This window comes from Pan paniscus, chromosome 11, assembly GCF_029289425.2.
Source record: "Pan paniscus chromosome 11, NHGRI_mPanPan1-v2.0_pri, whole genome shotgun sequence".
NCBI classification, from domain to species: Eukaryota; Metazoa; Chordata; class Mammalia; order Primates; family Hominidae; genus Pan; species Pan paniscus.
Genome location: NC_073260.2, coordinates 121,661,101 through 121,687,504, shown reverse-complemented (window position 1 = coordinate 121,687,504; position 26,404 = coordinate 121,661,101). Strand labels below are relative to the sequence as shown.

The window sequence follows — 26,404 nt, the reverse complement described above, 5'->3', positions numbered from 1 at the left end:
AATTGTAGAGTTAGAAAAAAAATTAAATAAACCGAAACACCCTTGTAAAGTTTAGAATGCATAGATCGTGAAGTATGAACTTGGATGCTGATAAACTTCACAGGCCTTCATTTTACTTATTGCTTGACTTGTTACTGTCTTCTAAGCAAACCTAAAACAGAGAAAGTGATTCTATGACACTGAAGTGGTTAAGTTCCAGCCAGATCCAAAGCTATAAGCAAGCAAGTTTTGTTTTCATGTCCTCTCCTTCTCCTCCTTTCCCCTTTCCCCTTTCCTATTCTCACTCCCGTGCCTTTCCCTGGAGTTTTTAGGGGCAGCCTTAAATCTATATTTACCCACTATATTCAGTATGTTTGATTATGCACAGCCTGAATTCAGATCCAAGACGATGATCCAGATTTTTGTTCATCAAAAGAACTTTTTTTCTTTTCTGTAAATTTATAGCAGAGCCTAAGCACTGACTTATTTTTCTGCTACTCAATAGGCTCATCGTGCCTGGGGCCCTTGCTCTTACTTCTGTCTTCTGGAAGGCTCTTCTTGTGCATCTGCCCATGCTGGCTCCTTTTTTGACATTTAGGCCTCTACTCAGGTGCCACCTCTTGGGACAGATCTCCTCCACCAATCCTCCAATCCTTCAGTCCTGGCCTTGACACTTCCTAGTTTATCATTCCTTTTTCACTTTCCTATAATTCCTTTATGTAATCATCTTTAAATAGGTTTTTATGTAATTAGAAAAATTTACATACAGTAAAATTCACTCTTTTTAATGTATAGTTCTTTCAGTTTTGACAAAGTATATAGCTATGTGTTGCCACCACTACAATCACAGTTTGGAAAAGTTCCATTGCTCACCCCTAAAATTTTCCCATACCTCTTTAGAGCCAACCCTTCTCAGAACCCCAGCTCTGTTCTGTTTTTGTTTGCTTTTGAAACAGGCTCTTGCTCTGTCACTCAGGCTGCAGTGCAGTGGCACAATCTTAGCTCATTGCAACCTCCACCTCCCAGGCTCAAGTGATCCTCCAGCCTCAGCACCCTGAGTAGTTGGGACTACAGTTGCACACCACCATGCCCAGCTAATTTTTATATTTTTTGTAGAGATGGGTTTTTGCCATGTAGCTCTGATCTATTTTCTTATCCATAATGTTGCTTTTTCCACAGTGGCATATAAATAGAATCTAATAGTATGTAGCCTTTTGAATCTGGCTTCTTTCACTGAATATAATGTAGTGTTATTGTTACACATATCAGTACTCCATTCCTTATTGTTATTATTATTCCATTGTATGGATGAACTATAGTTTGTTTGTTTATTCTCTATTTAAGAGACATTTTAGTTGTTTCCAGGTTTGGTGATTACAAATAAACCTGCGATAAACATTCAAATATAGTTTTCACTGTTAATGCAAGTTTTCATTTCGCTAAGGTAAATATCAAGGAGTGAGATTGCCAGGTCACATGGTAAGTGAATGCTTAACTATATCAGAAGCTGTGAAACGGTTTTCCCAAGTGATAGTGCCATTTTGTATTCCCACCAGCAATAAATGAGAATTCCAGTAGTTCTACATATTTGTCAGCACTTAGCATTGTTAGATTCTTACATTTTAGTCACCTAATAGTTGTGTAGTGGTATCTCATCATGGTTTTAATTTAAATTTCCCTGACTAATGATGCCAAACATCTTTTCATGTGCTTATTTGCTATTATATGGAACTCTTTTTTTTTTTGGTAAAGTAGTTGTTCAAATCTTTTGCCTTTATCATTATTTTTTAAATTGAGTTTTCTTATTACTGGGCTTTTAGACAGAATTATATCACAAGTTCTTTTAATATTCTAGATTGTTTTTTTCAGGTTTGTGATTTCCAAATAGTTTCACCCAGCGTGTGACTTGTCTTTTTCATTTTCTTAGTGTGTCTTTCCAAGCTTATGAGTTCTTAAAGTATTATTTATCATTTTTCTCTTTTGAGTTTTTGAGATCATATGTAAGAAATCTTTGTCTAACTCGAGGCCACAAAGATTTTCTTTGATTTTTTTTCCTAGAAATTTTATGCTTTCAGGTTTTATATTTTAATCTATGATTTCTTTTAATTTTTGTAGATACTATGAGATATGGATTAAAGTTTATTTTTTTAAATCGCATACTGATATCCATTGATTCCAGCATTTTTGAAAGACTAACTCTTCTCCATTGAATTATCTGCAACTGCCAAAAACCGATTGACCACGTATGTTAGGGTCTGTTTTTGATCTAATCCTTCCTATTGACCGACACATCTACCCTTTCATGAGTACTGCACAGCCTCAATTACTGTAGTTTTATAGTAAGTAATGCAATCAGGTAGCTATTACTCTTCATCCTTTTCAGAAAACTTACCATCATCTGAAATTATCCTATGTGCTTAGCTTCTTTTTTTTTTTAATTCCTTTTTGAGATAGGGACTTGCTTTGCCATCCAGGCTGGAGTGCAGTGGTATGATCAGGGCTCACTGCAGCCTCAATCTTCCAGGCTCAAGTGATTTTCCTACCTCAGGCTCCTGAGTAGCTGGGACTACAAGTATGCACCACTATGCCTGGCAGGGTTTTTTTTGTTTGTTTTTTGTTTTGGTAGAGATGGGGTTGGGATGTTGCCCAGGCTGGTCTCAAACTCCTGAAATCAAGTGATTCTCCCACCTTGGCATCCCAAAATGCTGGGATTACAGGCATCAGCCACCTTGCCCAGCCTACTTTTTAAAAAAACTTCTGTTGGGAGACATCAAACCATGAGACTCTCTAGAACCATGGGACCAGGGAGTTTGTACCTATCTCATTCTCTGTTCTACTCCAGCACCAAGAACAGTACCTGACACACCATAATTGTTTAATAAATTGGTTGAAAGAAAGAAGGGAAGTTAAGAAATATGTAAGTTGAGGAAATTAAGGGAACTTAATATTTTGGAAAAGGAAGGATCAAATTGTTTTGTGAGAGCTATTAATATAATAATAGAGGTTTGCTGTGGTGCTAGCCTGGAAGATTAAATGCTCTTTTGGCCATGATATTTTGATCATAAGCTTACTTCTTTTAGGACCCATGAGGAGCTCTTTGGGGCCACACTCATTCACTCATTCACCAAACATTTATCCAGCACCTTTGTGTAACACTGTGTCACACAGGGCAGTAGACAAGGCCTTGTGCTCAAAGTCTTAGGGGTCCCAGACAAGTTAAACAATAACTGAGACCAACCTCATCCAGATGCCATAAAAGTGATGTTTGTGCAGGGGTCTTTGAGTGATGTGGGAGAGGCATCTAACTCAGCCTTGGGAAAAGCTTTGCCGGAGAGGCCATCCTTGACGAAGTTTTCAAGTTTCAATAGGAAACTTTGAGCCCCAGCTTCCCTTCAAGTGGGTCACTCTGTAACAATGTACCACAGGTTTCTTCTTGTGTTCTAAAGCACCTCCAGCTGTTTCTGGATTTGGGTCACTGGGGGTGGTTGTTTTACAGATTAACTCTGCAACTCTGCTCTAGGTCTCCCACTAAATGCTCCCTTAACACCCTTTCCCTCTCCTTCATATCACTTATTGCAATTATGATAATTAGTTATGCATCAAGCTATTTAATGCCTACTTCCCTCCCACTACGATATGAGTTTCCTGGAGGCAGGGATTGAATCTGTCCCATTCTGCTGCATTTCTGCTGCCTGACATAGTGAGTGACCCAGCCACTGAATGATGAAGCACTAGTCTCAAAGCTCTTGTAAAATCTGCCAGGTTACCTGAGAGCTTGTCCTCTCTGATGAAGTGTTTTTGTCCTCTTGCTCAGCTTTAGGAACAACTGTTAGCTTTTCTTTTATTTTCAAATCACTTTAAAATAATTAATTTTCAAAATAAAGTTTTCCACCCCACCAAGGAAAAATAGAAACTTTCACATTATATGCAATGGTGGATGTTTGTGCCTTTAGTAGTAAATTCACTGATCTTGAAATGTTTCTAGTATATTAATGATGCCCAGATGGTATGCTCTTGCATATCAGTAGTGTTTATAGTGTCTTAAAAATGGTAGAACAAAAAACAAATGGAGAAAAAGTTATTTTGGTGCTAAATTACCAACAATTCCTCTGGGTAACACAATTTATTTTAGTTCTTCCCAACACACACACGTGCTTCCTCTCAGATGCTGTAATAGCAAATTGACATTGAACTGGGGGTGGGAGTGGTCTGGAGAAGGGCATTACCATTGTTGAACACCTAATTGAGCACCTACTGTATGCTAAGCACTTTTCTAATATTCTGTCATTTAGTCCCCATCTCCACTGAGGATGCTGAAGTCTAGACATCAGGAAAGGGATGGTGAAGAAATATAGTCAAGATCTGGAATTCTCAGGGAATTAAGCACCCTCCTCTGCTTCTGTCTGTTAGCTGCTGAGTAAGAGGCAAAGGAAAAGGAAAGTCATGTGCCCTTCACTCAACAGCCAGTCTGTTTTGACTGAGCTGTGGTCATCCTGAATTATCCTCAGACCTTACAATCTCTCAGTATGACCTTATGGTCACTGTTTGTGCCTTCACACAAGGCAGGTGTTGGCCCTGGCCAGGATCTCTCTGGGTGGTTTTTTGGTAAAAGCCTTGTTTTTGTAAGAGAAAGCAGAGGTGGAACTCAAGAGTTAGTAGTTTACATGTATTTAAAAGGTGAGTTTTCTAAAACCTTCTAAGTAGTCATATTCTTTTTCAAATCCCAAATGATTCTGTTTGGAATAAACTACAAATCATCATCTATTTACCACATTGAGAGAGTTGGAAAGCAGACAACAGGAAGAAAAGGGAGGAAGAAAGAAAATTAGCATTTATTGAGCATTAATTCTGTGAACTGTTAGGTACTTCAGCATGTTATGTAAACTCTTGCAATCCTAGTGAGGTATATGCTTTTTATCTCATTATACAGATAAAAACACTGAGGCCTACATAGGTTAAATGATTTGCCTCAAATTGGCCTGCATGTTAGTGAGTAGTCAGCTTGTTCTCTCTGAGGCCCAAACCTGTGCTTTGCTTTACATGGCATGATTGTGTTAAGGACGGATGAAAGCAAGGTCACCTCCCTTCCCTCAGAATTGAAGACATTATCTGTATCTCTAATGGGCAATGAGTTTCAAAGATGTACACCATATGTGACAACTGGTATGCAATATATTACATTGTAGCTTTGCCCTTTTTTTTTTTCTCTCCTGCTTCAAGGTCAAAATCTCTCATTTTCTTATCTCTGCTAAAGAATTATTGGTTTGGTTTCCTGAGTTTCCTCTTTGCTTCAAGTTTTTCAATACTACAGAGATATGATGCTTTGACTAATAGCCTTTGGGAGACATTATAATATGAGGAAAAAGCCTCTTTCTAATAAGGAAATCAAGAGTAGCAGTGTCCAGTGGTTTTATTCGTGTGCCTGATTTCATGTGTGGATTTTTAATTGGCTCATATTTGAACAGGTGTCTAAAGATGGGGAGTTTTTTTCTGGAAACGTTTGTTGTATTCATCTCATTGTGGCGAGTTCCTTGTATCAGATGAAATCTGCATAGCTCTTAAAGAGAGGAATGTCCTGACTTATGTGAGCTACACATCCGATGAGTCTCAAAAAAAGTAACTTAAATGAATTCATGTTTTAGGAGTATTGAAATAACTGCTACAAAAGTGAATGAAAGCCAGATTATCTTTGAATCCCACATTTTACAGATGAGAAAACCAAATGCCAGGGAAAGAAACTGGCTTTACCTGAGGTTACACAGCTCATTATAGCTCAGCTGGAGGACTGAGCTCACTTGGAACTGGAGGACATGATAGCTCACTTTGTAGAACTCTCTAGTGCCTTTGTTTCAGTATCAGATTGTTATGTACTGAATTCTATTTAAGGGATCATAAAACATTCAACTCCATACAGGCACCAAGTCTTCTCAGAGAGGAAGAGAACTAGTAGATACTTTCTTTTCCTCTTAGGAAATATAGAGTTATTCTGCACCTCTTTACCTGGTCATGGAGTGACTGAGATTTTATAAACATAGGTGTAAAATGCATGAGAAGATTTCTTACCTAAAGAAAGGATTCTTTAAGTCGAGGATGTTCTCAGATCTGAAGCCTGTTTGGTTCACCAACGCCACGGTCTGAATGTCATAGCTCTGTCTGCATTACAGAGTAAAACACGTCTCACAAGACTGGTCAGCTACTCATGAACATATAAGGCATCTTTCATATACACCTACTTCATAAGGCCTTTGAGTGTAGGTGTTTGGCATCTTGTATATGCACATGTGCATTTATTTGGAAGCCATTAATATTTGTAGAGGCAATTCAAAGTCTTGTTTATTCATTAGAAGAGTTTGATAGCTATAATTTCTTGATCTAAAAATTACAAAGGTAATGGTACTTCTGGTTGATCAAAGCACATTTTTGTGAGGGGGTGGAGTAGGGAAGCTTTATCAACATCAATGACAGAAAATGGCTTTAAGTAACAGAGAAGCTTTATATGTCATCACTGAAGTTCCAAAACAATCTCAATCATGGAAGGATTGGGTGAGCTAAAATTTCAAACTGATGTAAAACAGGTAACAGCAAACAGATGTGATTGATTTTAAGAGGCCTCAGATGAAGGCTCATGCAATTACAGTAAGAGGAATTGGCTGTTAAGAATAAATAACATTCTTGGTGACTAATCTGAAGGAGTTATGTTTGTAGGATTTTATTAGTCATTCTTAATTATATATTTCTGCTGATTATAAAAATGTTACATATTCACTGTAGAAAAATTGAAAAACAGAGAAAAATATAAGGAAAATAAAATAATCCATAATAGATTCTTTCAGCTATTTTATTTTCCTATTTTTCTCTCTGTATACTTATAGATGTAAATGTTTAACAAAATGATGCTTAAGTATTGCTTTATATATTCTTTCTTTTATTTGACATAAGCAAGTGTTTATCCTATATAATTCTTGAAAATGTATTTTTCAATTATATGAATTACATAATTACATGCAATTATGTAATTATATGAATATATAGCTCTATTTAATAACTTCCCATTGTTGAATATTTATATTTTTATAATATATTATTACTTATAATAACAAACACTGAATTTTTTACAGAAATGTGGTAAAGGACATTCTTGCAATACATCTTTATGTCCTACCTACAATTATTTACTGGAATAAATTAGAGGTAGACTCACCAGGCTAAAGCATACCAATGTATTTAAAATTCCCAAAACTAATTGCTAAAATATCTTCCAGAAAGTGTACCAAATTACTTCCTCACCTACAAAGCATGTAAGTGCTATTTTTTTTTTAAGAGACAGCTCTCACTCTTGCTTAGGCTGGAGCGCAGTGGCATGATCACAGCTCACTGCAGTCTGAAACTCCTGGGCTCACGTGGTCTTCCCGCCTAACCTGCCCAACAGATAGGACTATAGGCACTTGCCACCATGTCTGGTCAATTTTTATTATGTTTTGTAGAGACAGGTCTACTCATGTTGCCCAGGCTGGTTTTGAACTCCTGGCCTCAAGCAATCCTCTTGCCTAAGTTCCTCAAAACATCGGGACTACAGGTGTGAGACATCATGACCGATGTGAAACTGCTAATTTTATTATGCCTTTCCAAATCCTTAATATTTAAATGTTTGGAGTTAAAATATTATGGATTTCTAATTTCCTTGATTATTAAGCTTCTTTTTTAAATTTCAGAAATTAATGAGTGATATAAAGTCCTCTATCCCCACTTCCACACTGTCATTGCCAATAGAAGCCTGAGTAGCCTTAAATATAATGTCATATCCTGTAAAACCAATAACTCAAGTTCTGGATTTGATTGGGCCAGGCAAACTAGAAAGAAAACATAGCTACAGCATGTTTAAAAAGCAAGACTATATCCTTTGATCCTTTTTTAACTCAGCTAATTGGCTCAGAACATTGTTTCAAAATTTTTCTTCCATGATAACTACATCCAAGACTTCACCACATTTGTGATACCTGAAGGTAGATTCAAGGGGAACTAGATATTGTGACAATGAGCTCCTTAGGAGAGGTTTAAACCTTGCTGGAATCATAGAAAGACTGAGATATCAGCCTGGTAAATAAGTCAGGGAAAGACACATCTACAATTTTTGCCAAATGAAAGACATCTTAATGATGTCTGAAGTAATTAACACAGAACTCCAAGTAGGAATTGAGTACTCTGACGTATGAGTGGATGTGTGTATTTACGGACGCACGTATGAACCAGGTTAGTCACAAGAACTGCATGGTTCTTGTTGTGGTTGGGATGAACAATCAATAGATTCTTGTTATGGGGTCTTCAGCAAGGCTCTTTTTCAGAACAGGATGTATCACAATGTAGCTACTTCACACTCACTTTTTACAACCCACTCCTCTCTGCCGACTGTCAAAATCCTATCTTCTCCAATGGAAAGAAAAAGAGGGAGCAATCTGCGGTCAGTCTGGGCAGTGAAAAGCTGAGGTTTGTGGTTAAAGCCCTTCAGTGTGTGGCAGGGGAGAAAGAGCGGTGCAGTGAAAGAATAGTCAGGTACACTGATTTGATAGTGATTCACCTGACCAAGGAGAATGTGTCCTCATTTAAAATTTCAGGAAAATAATATACTGTAGTGGCAGTGTCATGCTAATGCCAAGATACCCAGAAGGTCAACTCCAAACTCAACAATTAGAGTGCAATGTTTATGGAATGTTTCTAAAGCAACCAATAAAGAATAGTCTAAGACTGTGTCTACAGAACTTTTAATAACTATTAGTTTTTTTGAACTAGTTATTTGGCAATGTACATTTTTTAAAACCCTAGTTCTTTGCCACACTTAGTTATTTTAAACTGTATAGAGACAGAGCAGGTGGGTTAAGTGGGAACATATCTTAGTTCAAGGATTGAATACGAAACCATCACTTTGTATACCAGCATTTCTTTTGCAATATCCAAGAATAAATTGGAAACTTGGGAACAACATATGCAGAACATGTCTTCCCAGAGAGTATGGTAATTCATGATAATTTCCTCTTACAGAAAACAGAAGATGAAATAGTGGGATAGGCTTAGTTCTGACCATCAAAGAATAATGGGATGGAGAAATAAGTGGCAGGAAGCTTGGGAAAAAATTACGCAAGTCACCGAGGATTCACTGATATATAAAGAAATGAAAGTCTCTGCAGGCATGGACTGTAGACCAGTGTTCTTCAGAGGGGTTGAGTTTTCTCCCAGAGAGAATGTGGGATGACACATTGGAGTGTGGAAGAAAATGCTAAACTGTTATTTTAAAATGTTTTATTAGTTATGGTGGATTGAATTGTGTCCTTCCAAAACATATGCTCAATGCCTAACTACCAGTAGCTATGAATGTTACCTTGTTTGGAAATAGGGTTTTGCACCTGTAACCAAGTTCACATGAGGCCACACTGAATTTGAGTAGATTCCAAATTCTATGACTGTCCTCATAAGAAGAGGAGAGGACACAGAGATGCATGCAGGGAAGACAGCCATGTGAAGACAGAAGCAGAGACTGGAGCCATGCAGCTCCAAGGAATCCCAGGGACTGCAAGGCACCGTAAGAAGCTGAAAAGCAAAGGGCAGCTTCTTCCTTTCAGCTTTCAGAGGAAATGTGGCCCTGCTGACACTTTACAGCATTTCTGTCAAAAATTCAGTGTTCATTATTATAAGTAATAATACATTATAAAAATATGAATATTCAACAATGGGAAATTATTAAATAGTGCTATATATTCATATAATGCCATTGAAAACTACATTTTCAAGAATTATGATATAGGATAGACACTTGCTTATGTCAAATAAAAGAAGGAATATATGAAGCAATACTTAAGCATCATTTTGTTAAACATTCACATCTGTAAGTACACAGAGGAAAAAATAGAATATAACAGCTGAAATAATATATTATCATTATGGTTAGATTCAATAAGACTCTAATCACATTTAAAATAATATGGTGCAACATTAGTGAGTAAATACCAGCCATGTGATGGGCACACGGGTCAGAGCTAGAAGAACATGAGTAACATTGTAGAGCAAAAAAAGTCACCTAAAGCTGCACTAGCACATTCTATTACTTCACTGTGCTGAGTAATGCACAACATTTTCTTCCATAATTACTTCTGATGCAGATGAACACATATATAACTATGGAGAGGTTTTATTTTATGTGATGTCCAAGGTAAAGCAGTTTAACAGTGACCATTAGAAATAGCAATGATTGCAATGATGTTTCCTATGCTTTAATTCTTTGATCAGCATTTCTTCTAGGTTTATAAACTACAAAGCTCATCGAACTCTCTCCAAACCAAATCCCTTGGCAAATCTGGGTATAGCAGGCCTTCACAGGGATCCAAAAATTTTAAATAATGTTTCAAAATATTTTGGTACAAGTGGCTGAGCTAGATCCAACAATCAGCCTATATTTATTTTTCAATGCATCCTTTTGATTTCTATTTTTGTATGTCTTACAAAATATATAATATATGAGTTTCTATATATGCATATGTTCACATAGATCTGTCTATGCATGTGTGTATATATATATGTGGATAGGTATATATAGCATGTCTGTATATATCTCTCTCTGTGTGTGTGTGTGTGTGTGTATGCGTGTAGCTAGAGAGAAACTACTTAGTTCTGGACTTTCTATTATTATTACTGTAGTACATGCACATAATTAAAAGATAAATATTGGTATACTTGGGGAAGACATACATAAAGTGTTTTTATTCATAGGTGCAGATGATCAGAAACTTTAAAGACCACTTCTATGAACTTTCAGGATATAAATTTCATAAAGTTAATGAAAACACTCGGTTCTATTTTATTGCCAGGGCAATAAATTGAATGACAGCTCCAGAATGATGGGAGACTGTCAAAAAATAAAATGTTAACAGTACCATCAAAAATGGGCCTGATGGGGAAGAAAAGGGCGGTTATTGTCACACCTGTGAGGTTGCATAGGGAGCTCTTCTAGGAGTTCAGAGTTTAAAAGAATATTTGACACTAAGGGAGGGGGAGATTCTATCCAAAGAAGTACAAGGGGACAGCACCTTACTGAAAAAGAATGAAAACACTGACATTCACGAAGTGCAGAGGCTTTTAGAAAATACCAAGGAAAACAAGGATTTCAAACCCAAAATATCTGAAGAGATACATTAAGAATAAGGATGAGAATAAGGGAAGAGGAATTGGAATTAAGATACTGTGGGCTTACTGTGTGTTAATCACAAATACTATCTTCTCACTTTTAATATTTGTAAAAGTCTGGTGAGACGATGATTACAAATATTACTTTATAGGTGATGGATGAGGTGAGGAAACTGGGATGCTAGATTCATTAACTTGCCCAAGATCACTCCAGCACCAACCAGTATATAGAAGAGACTGAACAGAACCAGGACATAGCAGACTCCAAACCCTGGTCTCTTTACTACATAAGGGTGCTAACCTAATAAGATTAAAAACTTCCTCCCTTCCTTTCTTCCTTTGCAAAACATTACATGGCCATATTTTAGCTGCTTCATTCAATTGTGCTAGACTAAGTTCTTAATGAGAGGCGGATATCAGCTCATGACACCTTCACTCAGTAATTCCACAATATTTCTGGGCCTCTGAAATACATAAGGTAAAGAGGGATACACCATAGAGTAAGACTCACTCTCTCTTCTCAGGCAGCTCACATATAGCAAATTACAGCAATAAATGGGTGCTCTAACAGAGGTACTACAGGGCTGTAGGAGCTGTGGGCTGGTGTGTGAAGTAGATGGTTTTCCTCCTTCTTACCTATTAGGGAAAATGAAGGAAAGAAGGGTAGAAAAAATATTACCCATAAGGATGAAACACAAGGTGTGTCAGAAAAAAAGTAACAGAAGAATAAGATGATTTAAATTCACTCACAAAATTATATACTAAGAAACTGTAAAAATATAAATATCGGAAAGAAAAAGAATGTTATCCTGGTTTGCAAAAAGCAGAAAGGGCAAAGTCCAAAATTCCAGGCAGATGATGGCTATTGCTCCTTTGCACTTTTCTTTTTTTTCTTTTTCTTTTTTTTTCTTTTTTCTTTTTTTTTTTTTTAGAACTGGTCATTAAACAGATGGTTTATAAAGATTTAGAAAGAAAGTAGTAACTTTCAGGATGAAGATGGCATAAGTCAGCATTTTCCACTTTTCCTTCTGGAAGCTATCCAAAAACAAGGAGAATCGAAATATTCTGCAGATGGCAAACCTCATTTTCTGTAACACTAGGAGAATGAGATAATCTGCAGCCTTTGACATATGTGTAAGGGTTGTAAAAGCAGTCAAGACTGGTTATTAGTCATGTGGGAAAAGGTACAAAAGAAGTGCAAAGAGGGACAAAAGAGCCCAGGGGTAGCACATCTTACCACCTGAAGATGAGAAGCATTTTTCTGAAATGCAAAAGGTGTATTCCTTGTTAGTAACATCTTGTGCAGGAATTGTGGTGAGCAGAACTTTGGGCAGAAATGCTCCTGGAACTGGAGCATGGTGGAACTACCTAAACAATACAAGAGGGGCCATTCTTGCAGGAAGCAGTGTGATTCTGTGGCAACCTAGAAGGAGAAAAAGTTTGAGTTGAGAAAAACCGATAGCATGAAAACTGTCTCATCTTCTTCTGCCACAGAAACTTCCTCCTGTAAATAGCTGCCCAGGAAAGTCCTATAATTTGATGAACGACAAGAACATCAAAACAAGTGAGAGAGAGGTGATCAGGAACAAAAGTAGAAAAAAAGTAGTAAAATTTACAAACACATGAAAAACATGTATCAGTAAAATGATGCCGTGGCACATGTAAAAAAGGTGAGCAAATATTTTGTCACAATTTTTAAAGCACAATGAAGCTTTCACCTCTATGGAGGAAGCAATAACTTCCATGAAGGAAGATCATGATGCAGACGGAAGAGAACAAGAAGGATCTTGATATGCAGATATGGAAATGTCTTTGAGATGTATTGTTGAGTGAAAAAGGACATAGAAAACAGATACAGAATGTTACTATTTAGGTATAAAAGCAGTGAGGGGGAAATAAATAAGAAAGTAGATTCTTGCCTTTACGGTGTTTTGTAATTTTATGTCTAAAATGAAACTCTGAGAGGATATGCAAGAAATAATAACCGAGGCTACATGTTGGGGGAAGGGGAGGGGCACAAATGAGGTTAAGGAGATAGAAAGTCATGGTAATTAGAGACCTAGCTCAGTTTCACTATAATAAAAGCTATGTCCAATTAGTTTCATTTCCTTTTTATTGGCAGAGTTATTGGACTGGGCTATGAGAGTAAAGTCAGAAATAAAGCTTATTTAGATATCATATTCCAAAAAGGTCATATCATATTTCATTCTGGCCTAGATGGAGAAATGTGGGCTGGGAATGAACACAGGGAGTGGATTTTGAGCTACTTCCATGACCAAAGCCAAAAGCTGTGAAGAAAGCTGGATAGCAAACTTTGAAGGAAGATTCCATCCTTGGCCTTTTTCTACTTAATATTTTTTAAATAAAAATTTGCCTATTAAATCTACAAAAGGTAAAATGGTAGGAATCACTAATATGCTAAAAAAAATTAAAAGAAATAATCCACTGGCTCTGGTAAAGATCCAAAAACAGTAGATAATTGAATGAGTGGAATAAATACAAAAACCTGTACCGAAGTTGAAAAAGACGTGCTGCATACTAGGAAAAGGGAGAAATGTGATTTAAAAGTCAATTATGCAAAAATACACTTCTTGTGTTTAACTGACTATACACTCAAGTAAAATGGATCCCAAACTTAAAAATATATTATTATGATTCAAAACAGAAATAGTTACTATTGCTCTGATCCCAACATTTATCAGAACACATATGCTGTTGTCCTGTAATTAGTTCTGAAGAAACGTTTTAAAAGGGGACATTGATAACCAGGGTATTTCAGAGGGGAGAACTTAGAATTTCAAACTATTTCAAAATCACTCTTATAGGAGGAAGGAGTTGAGGATGCTAGCTTAAAGACAGGTAGGCTAGAAGGACATTTGGTAAAACTCTCCAAATATTTGAACAATTGCCATTTAGAGGTTAGAGCCAACCTACCTTGTTCGAGCTCAGAAACACAACTAAGATCAATAAGTAGAATTTATAGAAAGTAAGATATAGAATCAACAGCAAGGATAATTTTTTAATAACTGGAGATGTTGAAAATGGGAGACATTAATAGCCAAGGACCATATGAAGAGCGACTTAACCTTACCAAAAATTAAATACAAACCAAACAACAAGATGCTACCGTAAAAAATTATTTTTGGGTCTATCAGACTGACACAAATCATAGAGATGGATAACATGAAGTTTAGGAAAAGATGTAGAGAAATGAACATGTTTATTTATTGCTGGCGCAAGGGGAAATTGGTGCAACCATTGAGAAAAGTAGTATCTACCAGAGCGTAACATGCACATACTCTGTGATTCAGCATTTCCATTTCTAGGCATCTCATTTGAAAACACTCATGTCACCGTGCACACTGTGTGTTCCAAGACGTTTACTGCAGAATTTTTTGCAATGCCAAAATAATTGAAAGCAACCTGAATCAGTCAATCAGAGATTTTTTTAAAAAAATATTATAGTACATTCATGCTCTGGACTATTATGCATGTATTAAAAAGAACAAAAAAGATCTATCTGTGCAGATTCAGGACTTATTACTAAGTAAAAATTAAGTTGCGGACTTCTAGTATAATTTGTACAAACAAGCCCCACCATGATGTTATTTGTTGGCACATCACGGAAAAATCACCTGAAAGTACACAAATCAAACTGTCACATCAGGGGTGCGGGGTGAGGTGTGGGAGTGGAAAAGGACTCTATACACTTTTGTAGTTTTGAATTATATGTGAGTATGTTAGGTTTTTGTAATTAAAGAAATAAAGACTTTAAAAATGAAAGGGTCAATCTGTGAGGTGGTGAGCTCTTTGTCACAGGAGTCTTCAAGCACAGGCCTTTTTCTGCTTAATAGTTTTGAAATAAAAATTTGACTATTACATCTGCAAAAGATAAAATAGAAGGAAGAGTGTGAGGTAGTGAGGAAAGAAAGCTGAATAAGATGACCTCTGAGTACCCTTGATACCCTGAAGGTCGTGGAACTACTTCTCTACTCTTCTGTCCTCTAATTCACACAGCGGAGTTCCAACAAGGTGAAATAGGACACTGAAAAAATGAGAGATAAATCGAGGTAAATCTTGCAGATAACTCATGAAATCCAATACCACAGAGTCCTTCCTGATACTATATACTGCGTCTGGAATGCTTTTCTCCCCTGTATACAGATCAATTTTATTGTACTAAATTTGGGGGTATGTGGCCAGACCGATGTAAGTCAGTCCAGGAAGCTGACACAAGGTTTAAACACCTGATCATTCAAGCCTTGGCAAGTGCTCCTGTGAGCTGCTGGATTTCCTTCCTTCCTCCATGGTCAGCTGGAGAACACTGCCCTTAAGTTATCTGAAGCTCCTCTTCGTTACCACACACAGTGCTCAGGCAGGCCTCTGGAAAGCCTGCTGTCCATTTGTAGGTGCTGGAGTCTCAGGGGCCTGCCAGCTTCCTCCTGCTCCCAGACCTCAATGCCCAGGAAACAGAGGTGAAAGCACATCTGTACTTTCCTGCTTACCATTTATTGGCTACAAACAGCACTTTCCCTGACAGTGTCTTCCCTTCCTTGGCAAAGAGAGCAGTCTGCAGGAGGCACTGCACCTGGTACCAATGAGTCAGAGGCTCAGCTGGGGCTGTTGACAGCCAAACAGTTACCCATAGGGCAAGAAAAGAGATAAAAGCCAATCACATGCTAGACCCACATTAATGGGTTGGATTGGAAACTAAGGTTGATAGTGGTTTTTGTTCTTTTGACTCATAGAGCCCTTTGATGAGAAGGATAGCTCAATTTATGGAGCAGGTTGGGCGTGGTGGCTCACGGCTGTATAATCCCAGCACTTTGGGAAGCCAAGGTGAGCGAATCACAAGGTCAGGAGATCGAGACCAGCCTGGCCAATATGGTGAAACACCATCTCTACTAAAAATACAAAAATTAGATGGGCATGGTGGCAGGCCCCTGTAGTCCCCGCTACTTGGGAGGCTGAAGCAGGAGAATAGCTTGAACCCAGGAGGCAGAAGTTGCAGTGACTAAGATTACACCACTGCACTCCAGCCTGGGCGACAGAGCAAGACTCCATCTCAAAAAAATAAAATAAAATTATGGAGCAAGTACCACATGTTGAGTACTGAATTAAGAGTTTATGTATATAATTTTAGTAAATCTATACAATCGTCCTATGAAGTATGCCCAGAGAGGTTAAACAATTTGCCCGACATCACACAGGACAACTGGAGAGCCATGCTTCAAACTCATAGACTTGGCCACCATGGCAACCTGTATTTCTGAATCAAAGCTCATTAGAGGCCCAATAAGTAACAAGGTTAAATCAGAAGCTGATTTGCTTGACTAGTGTAGCAAAGGGAGATGTCTAGAGTCTGGTCTCTTACTGACTCCTGCCAACCTGTTCAGGGGTCTTGAAGGGGCTTCTGGAAGCAAGAAAAACTACTAGAGCAGATGACCTCCACCATGCTTCCAGCCCAGACATCCTGTGTGTGTCTGCCTGAGTGTTAAATTGAGTCTCCTCAGTTCATATGAAAAAGTGAGAAAGTCTTGCTGTGCTTCTACACCAAGGTCACCTGTTCAGTGGTTGTGCAGTGGTTGCTGGCTGGAGGGGAGCAAGGGGCACATTAAGCATGGGGGAAATTCCTAGAGGGTTAATTTTGACTAGAAGATTTGGGGAAAAATTTTATGTAATTTAGCTGCCTAAGAATATAAATGACTTTTAAATCAAAATATACTGAGATATAATATAGAATAAAATGCAAATCTTCCTTCCCCTTCTTCTTTTTTTTTTTGAAACAGGGTAGAAACCCTGTTTCGAAGCCTGTTTTTCTGTTGCCCAGGGGCTCAAGTGATCCTCCCACCTCAGCCTCCCGAGTAGCTGGGACTACACGCATTCACCACCACACCCAGCTAATTTTTAAAATATTTTTTGTGAGATAGGGTCTTGCTACGTTGCCCAAGCTGGCCCACAAATTTTCTGTATATATTTTTTTAAAAAGATAAAGCATTTAACTTCAAAGACACTTCCCCCTTGAAGTAGGCCACTTCAAGCTTGTCTCTCTCACCCTTGCAGGACCAAATTCATTTACATGGGTTATTACAGAGAGGAGCAAATGTATGTATTCTTTGAACAAATATGTTCATATGGAGTCAAGATGATTTGTGCCTCATTTTATTTTTCTCAGATTGTCAGCTCTGACAAGGTTTCCAGGGGTCCCCTCTCTTGAGTCTTCCCCCAGACCCCCAAGCTGTATGACAGCCCCATGGGCATTTCTTTCTAAGCAGGTACAATGATAAGCCTGGGCATTCTCACAAGGAATGGAGGAGAGTACACGGTAAACATTTTCCTCCACTTCGGCATGTGACCCAGACCAGATCTCTTTGCTAGTTGGAACATACTAGAAAGCCTGGGAAGAGAGTAGGGCAGTCAGGAAGAGAACAGAGATTTGGTGGCCATGGAGTGGTACAGCCCACACGAGGAACACCACACAGTGACAGCCAACGTGTAGGTAGTCTTTCCCCTCTTTTCCCCGCAACTTTCAAACTTGTGCAGTAGGAAGGTGCACAGATAGCGAATTTTCCTAATGTTGCAACTAGCATTAGTAATACACACCTGCCTGATCATCAAAGGACTCCAGAGTATAAACCAAAATCAGGAAAAGTATAATTCAAGGTATCATCCAGATACAGGAGATAGTATAACCAGGTGTGTCAGAAACAAAAGCAAAGGCTTGGGGTACCATCCCATCGATTCTATTAAAGACCAAGAAGTTTCAAAAAGCACAAACCCTCTCTCACTCCTCCAAAGCTCAATTCATTTGGCTTAAGAGGCTTTGCGTAGTTTAGTTAGAGTTGATATGACACACAGAAAAGCATCTCATTTTTACTTTTTCCTAAAATCTAAAATTAACATTAACATCTGTGTTTATTTCCTTGAAAATTGGAGAAACAAGAATTAGTGTCATTAAAATCAATTATTAAACACTTTAAAATTGTGATTACAAATAGTAGATAGCATGGGGTAGAGCAGACTGAGAAAATGTTGGTGGGGGGTATACATACAGAGATCCAACAAATGCCACATCAAACCAGAACGCCAGGCCATGGATGAGCCCAGACTGCCATCTGAAACACAAAGGGAATTTCTACTCTGTAAGGAAATAAAAAAATGAAAGACTCGAAACTACTGTTGTTGTTGACAGATGTACTAGATACATTTGTGAGGTCAGTAGGAATATTTTCTTTCTCTCTTGGGCACTTTTGCCTTGGCAGCCAAGTTCTCTCAGTGTGTGATTAATGCTTGGGTGATGCTGCACATTTGAGAAGCTTACTTCTTGACAAAATCCTTCAAGAACCATGCTACTCTGCTGCAATGACCTGGAACTGCATAGGGTGAATGTAACATCTGGAGCTGGGTTTGACTAGAGAAGAGGAGCATGACTCAGGACACAGAGGGCAGCCATCCTTCAATAAGCCAAAGCATGGGCAGGGACAGTTCCCCTACACAGCTGCTCAAAGGGAAAGGTTGTTCAGGCCTCTAAAAATGGACTGGAGCACAAAGGAAACATCGAGCTCAGAAGGCCATCCTCATAGTTAATTTCTTTTTGTGGAAGGCAATTTAACTTCCAGTAGGCTACAACAAGAGTCATGCAGAAGTGGCTATGGTTTATGCCAAATGCAGAATAAGCAGGAATAGAAAGAATATTGGGAAATACACAATGCAATCTAGATGCTGGACCTATTTTAGCTGTGGAACCTTGGAAGGCACTTAAATTCCCTGAAACTTGGTATCAGCATTTGTTGAAGGGTAACAAAATCTCTCTCCTACTTTCCTCATAAGGTTCTTCTGTATGTTAAATGGAAAAACATGTATATAAGAGTTCTTTGCAAACATGTATATAGAGTTCTTCGCAAACTTTAGAGTGATTCATAATTAAGAGGTGATATTATTGGCTCATTGCTGGGGCATTACCATTCCAAGGAGTTGGATTTTCTGAAGTGCTTTAGAAGTTTTCAAAGAAGGTTGTATGTTATTTGTATTCATGGTGTCCCCAAAGACTTAACTTCCTTCACTCTGCTGAAAATAAAATATTTCTAGAGTTTTCCATCGTACTTGGCACAGTGAATTTATTGGTCTTCACTGTTATTATTTCTTTTCATGTTTTGCATCTCCCTAGATAAACTATGAGCTCCTGAAGAATAGAGACTTTAAAAATTACTTTCCATACATGTGCTAGCACCACCACAGTACCTGGCACATAGTAGGATCTCAATAAACATTTGCTGAATTGATGCACAAATGAATGAATGACATCGGTGGAAAACCCACATAGACATAATTTTCAAAATATTCCCTAGGATTCAGGAGGTAGTTCAGAGCAATAAATAAAGCTAATCAAAGTCGATTTTGTCTGGATCTTTGATAGTTATTAAAGTCGTTTGCAAATGCCATTTCTCTTGCTCTGAGCATATGGAAGGATTGCAGTTTTCCATCCACTTGAGCTCAGGTACTGCCACATGATTTGCTTCAACTGATCAAATGTGAACGAAGTGACTTGTGCCGTTTCCAGGCAGAAGCTTTCATTGTCCTTGCATACTTTGACATACTCATTCTTTCTCCTCAGTGACCAGCATCATTTCAGATAGAAGCTGCTGCACTGGCCCAATTACCAGTGTGGGTAATGCATGGTAGAGATAAAGCTGGTGCATGATGGATACATTGTGTAGAAAACAAGACACCTAAGTTACTAGAAGCCGCTGAGGTTTCTTTTGTTTCTGCAGCATGTTCTAGCCTATCCTAACATCCAGGATACCCTTTGTGCATCATGATATCAAGATGGATGATTTTTTCATTAGCCAGATGCACCTTCTAAATTCTCACCCTTGCTTCCTCGGTAGCTCCAGGCAAACAACCATCTGGCTAAGTCTTAACTTTCTTGTCCAGAAAACAAATATGACTATTAATCTTCTAAGGGAGAAAAAGACAAAATACGAGTGAAAAATCACCCCAAATGGATTCATACCACTATCTAAATAAATGGAGCCAAGTCAAGGTAGGAATCCTCATTTCAGAGTCTTCTAAAGTGGAGGGGAAGAGGACACAGATGAACATTTATCGAGTGCCCTCTTTAGAAATCACCTGGTGCCTCTAAAACACAGCACAGTACCTAGTAAGTAGAAAGCACTTAACAAGTTGTAGCTCTTTGCTTGTCCTTAATACATTCACTGGCCTAAGTGCATTCACATATATGCTGTCACTTTAGAGGCACAAAGCAGAGTGGCTAAAAGCACAGACTTTGGAGCCTTCTGAAAGGTTTAAATCCTAGTTCTAATATACTTTTTAATTCTGTGACTTGATGCAACATATCATTCCACTTTGCCTCGTATGTGTCATCTATAAAATGGGGATAATATCCTAGGAAGGAGATATCATTATCTTTATTTAGCAATAAATGAAGCTAATATTGACACATCATTCCCATATGTGACCAATATCTAAAATCTCTCCCCTGTGTGAGTAGCAAAAGTCTGCAATGAAGTTTTGTGGGTGGGAGATGTAGAGGGAAGATTTTAAACATCAAGAGCAACACTGATTTGCACACACCTGTGTAGATCTTCCTCTTCTGCATCCATAAAGTTTACTGTGTATTTGACTGTTCGAGCCATCAAAATCCTAACATCAAATGTGTCCTTAGGGGGAAAAATCAAAGATGTTACCTTTCTGCCAAGATAAACTGAGCTCAAGGAAATTCGAAGTTTAGCTTTTCTCCTGTAATTTTAAGTCATCAGGAGTTGGGATTTAGAAAGCATGAGCTTAATGAGAATACTGTTAACAATAAAAACGTTTATGAGTACCTACTATGTTAAGCACTGAGTGCTTTTCGTGCTTTACTAAGTGCTAAGGGCTTTACTAGGATATATCATTTACTCTATAAAAAATCTCTGGAGCAGGCATTTGGGGTGTGTGTGTGTGTGTGTTTTCTGACTATCCAGAATTTATTTAGCAGTGCGGATTTATCTCTTCTCCACATTCTGTCCAAAAAGTTCCATGTGAACTTAGTCTACCCTCAGTAACAGGTGTGGCATATGACCCCAGATTGGCAAGTCAGAGTACTACTTTTCCCCTGAAGACAGTGATTGATCCGTAGATGAGCACATAATCCAAGGTAGGATAACCTAACTGAACTACCTAAACTAAATCTGGAGCTCTTTGCTTAAGTTATTAGGAAAAGGCAGGCTTTCCTGTGGAATTTACAGTCGTAAGAATCAGAGGCTGGAGTTTCTGTAGCCATCTTGCTACCATGAAGGGAAAGCCTGTCTAGGAAAAGAGTTAAATCAGAGGAAGTGGAGGTAAGTGACAAGGATAGAAAAATCATGTCCTGGTGACATTTTTGGAGCCCCTGCAACAGGTCCCAGAAGCAAACTCTGTCTCCAGGCTTTGTAATTTTTGAAAGACAGTCATTCAATTTTAGCTTAAGCCAATTTGATTTTTCTCCCACTTACAACTGAAAGAATTTCAGATGATGCAAACTTAAAGTTTTCCAAGGTTATACCGCAAAATGGGGCCATGGCTGAGATTTAAATCTGATTAACGGCAAAGCTCCTGTTCTAAGCTGTTGTATAATGCTTGCTCTTCTATTATGTTCTGGGCCATGAGAATGAATGGGAAGATGTGAATTACTGAACAAACCTAAGAGCTGAGCTGTGTATGGGGTGGGTCAGGGCAGTGGGGAACTAGAAGTTACTTACTGAAAGGTAGTTTAAAAATTCCCTTGCTTTCATAGTATCATTGTCTGATGATTTTCTTAATTGATGGAGGAGATTAGAGCTGGAAGACTTGAAAACATAGTGCTCTAGGGAACTCTTTCTCCTATGCTGTGATGGCTTAGCACAGAAGCTGGCAGCACAGTGCATGCCAGTGAATGAGCGAGTGAATGAATGAATCAATATATAAACATGGGAGAAAGCCTGCAAAGAGAGCACACTTACTACTATTGGCTGCCTGAAGTATTCATCCACTGCAGCACCCTGGAGACTGGACAGATTGACCCCATAGAAACATTGCTGGTACCTAAAATAGCACAAAAAATCACCATGCATCTTGTCTGTCATCTGAGTCCCCAGGCCCCCCATAGCTGTTATGTGCTTCCAGGCTGCCTCATGGGTCCTCTGCGTTAGCCCTAGGGAGAATGTTTGCACATGTGAAGGGCAGCTGGTCTAGAGGATGTGGCAGGAAATTCTCTCTAGAAAATTTGCAGACCTGTATTTGACCTGGGGTGGGGAGAGAAAGAAGGGGAAATGAAGTTGAGTTGAAATAAATTGGGCTCACCCCTGTAATCCCAGCACTTTGGGAGGTCGTGGCGGGAGGATCACTTGAGCTCCGGAGTTTGAGAACAGCCTAGGCAGCATGCTGAAACCTCATCTCTACTAAAATTACAAACATTAGCCATGCGTGGTGGCAGGCACCTATAGTCCCAGCTACTTGGGAGGCTGAGGCAGGAGAATTGCTTGAACCTGGGAGGCAGAGGTTGTAGTGAGCCAAGATCTTGCCACTGCCCTCCAGCATGGGTGACAGAGTGAGACCTTGTCTCTAAATAAGTAAATAAATAAATAAACTTGCAAGGAGATTATCAAGAAGGATATTTGCTGGCAGGAAGGCCTTTGAGCTCCTACCCTTGATCTCCCCTGACAGATGGCCCCCCAACTCTGTGCTGTGCTGTCCAAGTGCTGAAATTCAGTTTCCTTGGTCCTCCCACTATCCCAACCAAGAGCACGACTTTAGATCTCCAAAGCCGCTTGACCCTCCTGCTGTTTGAGAAAATAGATTTTCCTTCTCTGTTCTTCCCTAGCCACTGGCTGGTGCCTTCATGATGGCATTTGTTGTGATACCTGACACCAGGCAGCAAGTCACAAGTGAGCAGACGATGTATCAGGTGGTGATCTGGAGCCAGCTCATAACAGCTTTTCAGAGCCCACTGTGCACATTTCTTCCCAATTCTATGGTCAGTGACATCTGAACCATAGAAACTGACAAACATTACAAATCATGTCTCCACCCCTCCCCCCACCCAGAGAGCCAGATATAACGTGTTTACCAGCACACCACTGGCTCTGTTTTATTAGGCTGTTGCAAAAGTGATTGTGGTTTTTGCCATTAAAAGTAATAGCAAAAACCGCAATTACTTTTGCACCAACCTAATACCTTTATGTATCCACTGCAATATAGACTGTGCCTGGAGCATAGCAGGTATTTCGTATCAGCTTGGCTAACGGCCTTAAAAATTTAGAAAAGCAATCTAGGCTATGAAATCATTCTAGTTCTGCCACTGACTAGCCGTGTGATTCAGACAAGTCATTTGAACTCTGTGCCCCAGCTTCCTTATCTCTAAAATGGACATAGTTATAAGCTTGCCTTATAGGGTTCTTATGAGGGTTAAGTGAGTTAATTTTTAAAAAGCACTTTGAATGATTCCTGGCATTTTGTTACTACTAGATAAGTGTTAGCTAGTATGCCCTGAATGTAACCTTCTCACATCAGCACTGGGCACTAGGCAAGTGCTGTCCAATCTGACTGTGCTGAGGGTTTACCTGGGGGAACCTGTTAAGAATTCAGATTCCCAGGCCCAAACTCCAGAAAGGCTTGGCAACCTTATCACTAGAGGTAGAAAGCCTGTATCCCTCATTAAGATTCCCTAATAAGGGTGTGTTGTATATGTGCTATATAGTCTGTGAATCAAATGGGAACTCAATTCATCAGTCCTCACCCACCCCAAACCCAATACCCACCAGCCTATAGGGAAGAAAGAAAAAAAACAAAACACAGAAACATGGAATAAACATAAAAAATTGGGGTGCAGTTAGATTTTGTTGAAAGGATCTTCAAAGTGAGGCTCTAAATCAAAAGTCAAAGCCTCAAATGCGCACACAGGCAGCAGTGAGGAGAGCAGCCTGGTGTTATTAGTCAGCAGCCAGTCCTCAACATGCAATCCAAACTTGAGCCGCATTGAACACTCACACATTCTTACAGGGATTGTACCATTTCTCACCTCTGAGCTTTTGGTTGTTTTCCCCTCTACCCGGAATGCCCCTTTTCGTTTTTTGCCCTGTTAATTCCTATTTAGTCTTTAAGACTCGGCTCACTGTTTGTCTGTTATTCATGTACAGGAATGCTTGTGATTTTTGCACATTGATTTTGTTCCTGAGACTTTGCTGAAGTTGCTTATCAGCTTAAGGAGATTTTGGGCTGAAACGATGGGGTTTTCTAAATATACAATCATGTCATCTGCAAACAGGGACAATTTGACGTCCTCTTTTCCTAATTGAATACTCTTTATTTCTTTCTCTTGCCTCATTGCCCTGGCCAGAACTTCCAATACTATGTTGAATAGGAGTGGTGAGAAAGGGCATTCTTGTCTTGTGCCAGTTTTCAAAGGGAATGGCCCATTCGGTATGGTATTGGCTGTGGGTTTGTCATAAATATCTCTTATTATTTTGAGATACGTTCCATCAATACCTAGTTTATTAAGAGTTTTTAGCATGAAGGGCTGTTGAATTTTGTCAAACTCCCATTTATAATTGCTACAAAGAGAATAAAATACCTAGGAATACAACTTATAAGGGAAGTGAAGGACCTCTTCAAGGAGAACAACAAACCTCTGCTCAAGGAGATAAGAGAGGACACAAACAAATGGAAAAACATTCCATGCTCATGGATAGGAAAAGTCAATATCGTGAAAATGGCCATGGTGCCAAAAGTAATTTATAGACTCAGTGCTATCCCCATCAAACTACCATTGACTTTCTTCACAGAACTGGAAAAAAACTACTTTAAATTTCATATGGAACCAAAAAGGAGCCTGCATAGCCAAGACAATCATAAGCAAAAAGAACAAAGCTGGGGACATCATGTTACCTGACTTCAAACTATACTACAAGGCTACAGTAACCAAAACAGCATGGTACTGGCACCAAAACAGACATATAGACCAATGGAACAGAACAGAGGCCTCAGAAATAACATCACACGTCTACAACTATCTGATCTTTGACAAACCTGACAAAAACAAGCAATGGGGAAAGGATTCCCTATTTAATAAATGTTGAGAAAACTGGCTAGCCATATGCATAAAGCTGAAACTGGATCCCTTCCTTACACCTTACGTGAAAATTAACTCAAGATGGATTAAAGACTTAAACATAAGACCTAAAACCATAACAATCCTAGAAGAAAACCTAGGCAATACCATTCAGGACATAAGCATGGGCAAAGACTTCATGACTAAAACACCAAAAGCAATTGCAACAAAAGTCAAAATTGACAAATGGGATCTAATTAAACTAAAGAGCTTCTGCACAGCAAATGAAACTATCATCAGAGTGAACAGGCTACCTACAGAATGGAAGAAAATTTTTGCAATCTATCTATCTGACAAAGGGCTAATATTCAGAATCTACAAAGAACTTAAATAAATTTACAAGAAAAAAAAACAACCCCATCAAAAAGTGGGTGAAGGATCTGGACAGACACTTCTCAAAAGAAGACATTTATGCAGCCAACAAACATATGAAAAAAAGCTCATCATCACTGGTCACTAGAGAAATGCAAATCAATAACACAATGAGATACTATCTCATGCCAGCTAGAATGGTGATCATTAAAATGTCAGGAAACAACAGATGATGGAGAGGATGTGGAGAAACAGAAATGCTTTTACACTATTGGTGGGAGTGTAAATTGGTTCAAACATTGTGGAAGACACTATTGCGATTCCTCAAGGATCTAGAACTAGAAATACCATTTGACCCAGCAATCCCATTACTGGGTATATACCCAAAGGATTATAAACCATTCTACTCTAAATACACATGCACATGCATGTTTATTGTGGCACTGTTCACAATAGCAAAGACTTGGAACCGACCCAAATGCCCATCAATGATAGACTAGATAAAGAAAATGTGACCATATACACCATGGAATACTATGCATCCATAAAAAAGGATGAGTTCATGTCCTTTGCAGGGACATGGATGAAGCTGGAAACCATCATTCTCAGCAAACTAACACAAGAACAGAAAACCAAACACCGCATGTTCTCATAAGTGCGAGTTGGACAATGAGAACACATGGACACAGGGAGGAGAACATCACACACAGGAGCCTGTCAGGGAGTGGGAGGTAGGGGGAGGGATAGCATTAGGAGAAATATCTTATGTAGATGATGGGGGTTGATGGGTGCAGCAAATCACCATGGCACATGTAT

The 26,404-nt window shown here is 38.8% G+C and overlaps 1 pseudogene; it reads right to left on the bottom strand.

Moving 5' to 3' along the window:
- Positions 1-6,038: 6,038 nt before the first annotated feature.
- Positions 6,039-26,404, bottom strand: part of LOC100975933 (histone-arginine methyltransferase CARM1-like) — a 107,390-nt pseudogene continuing 87,024 nt past the window's right edge.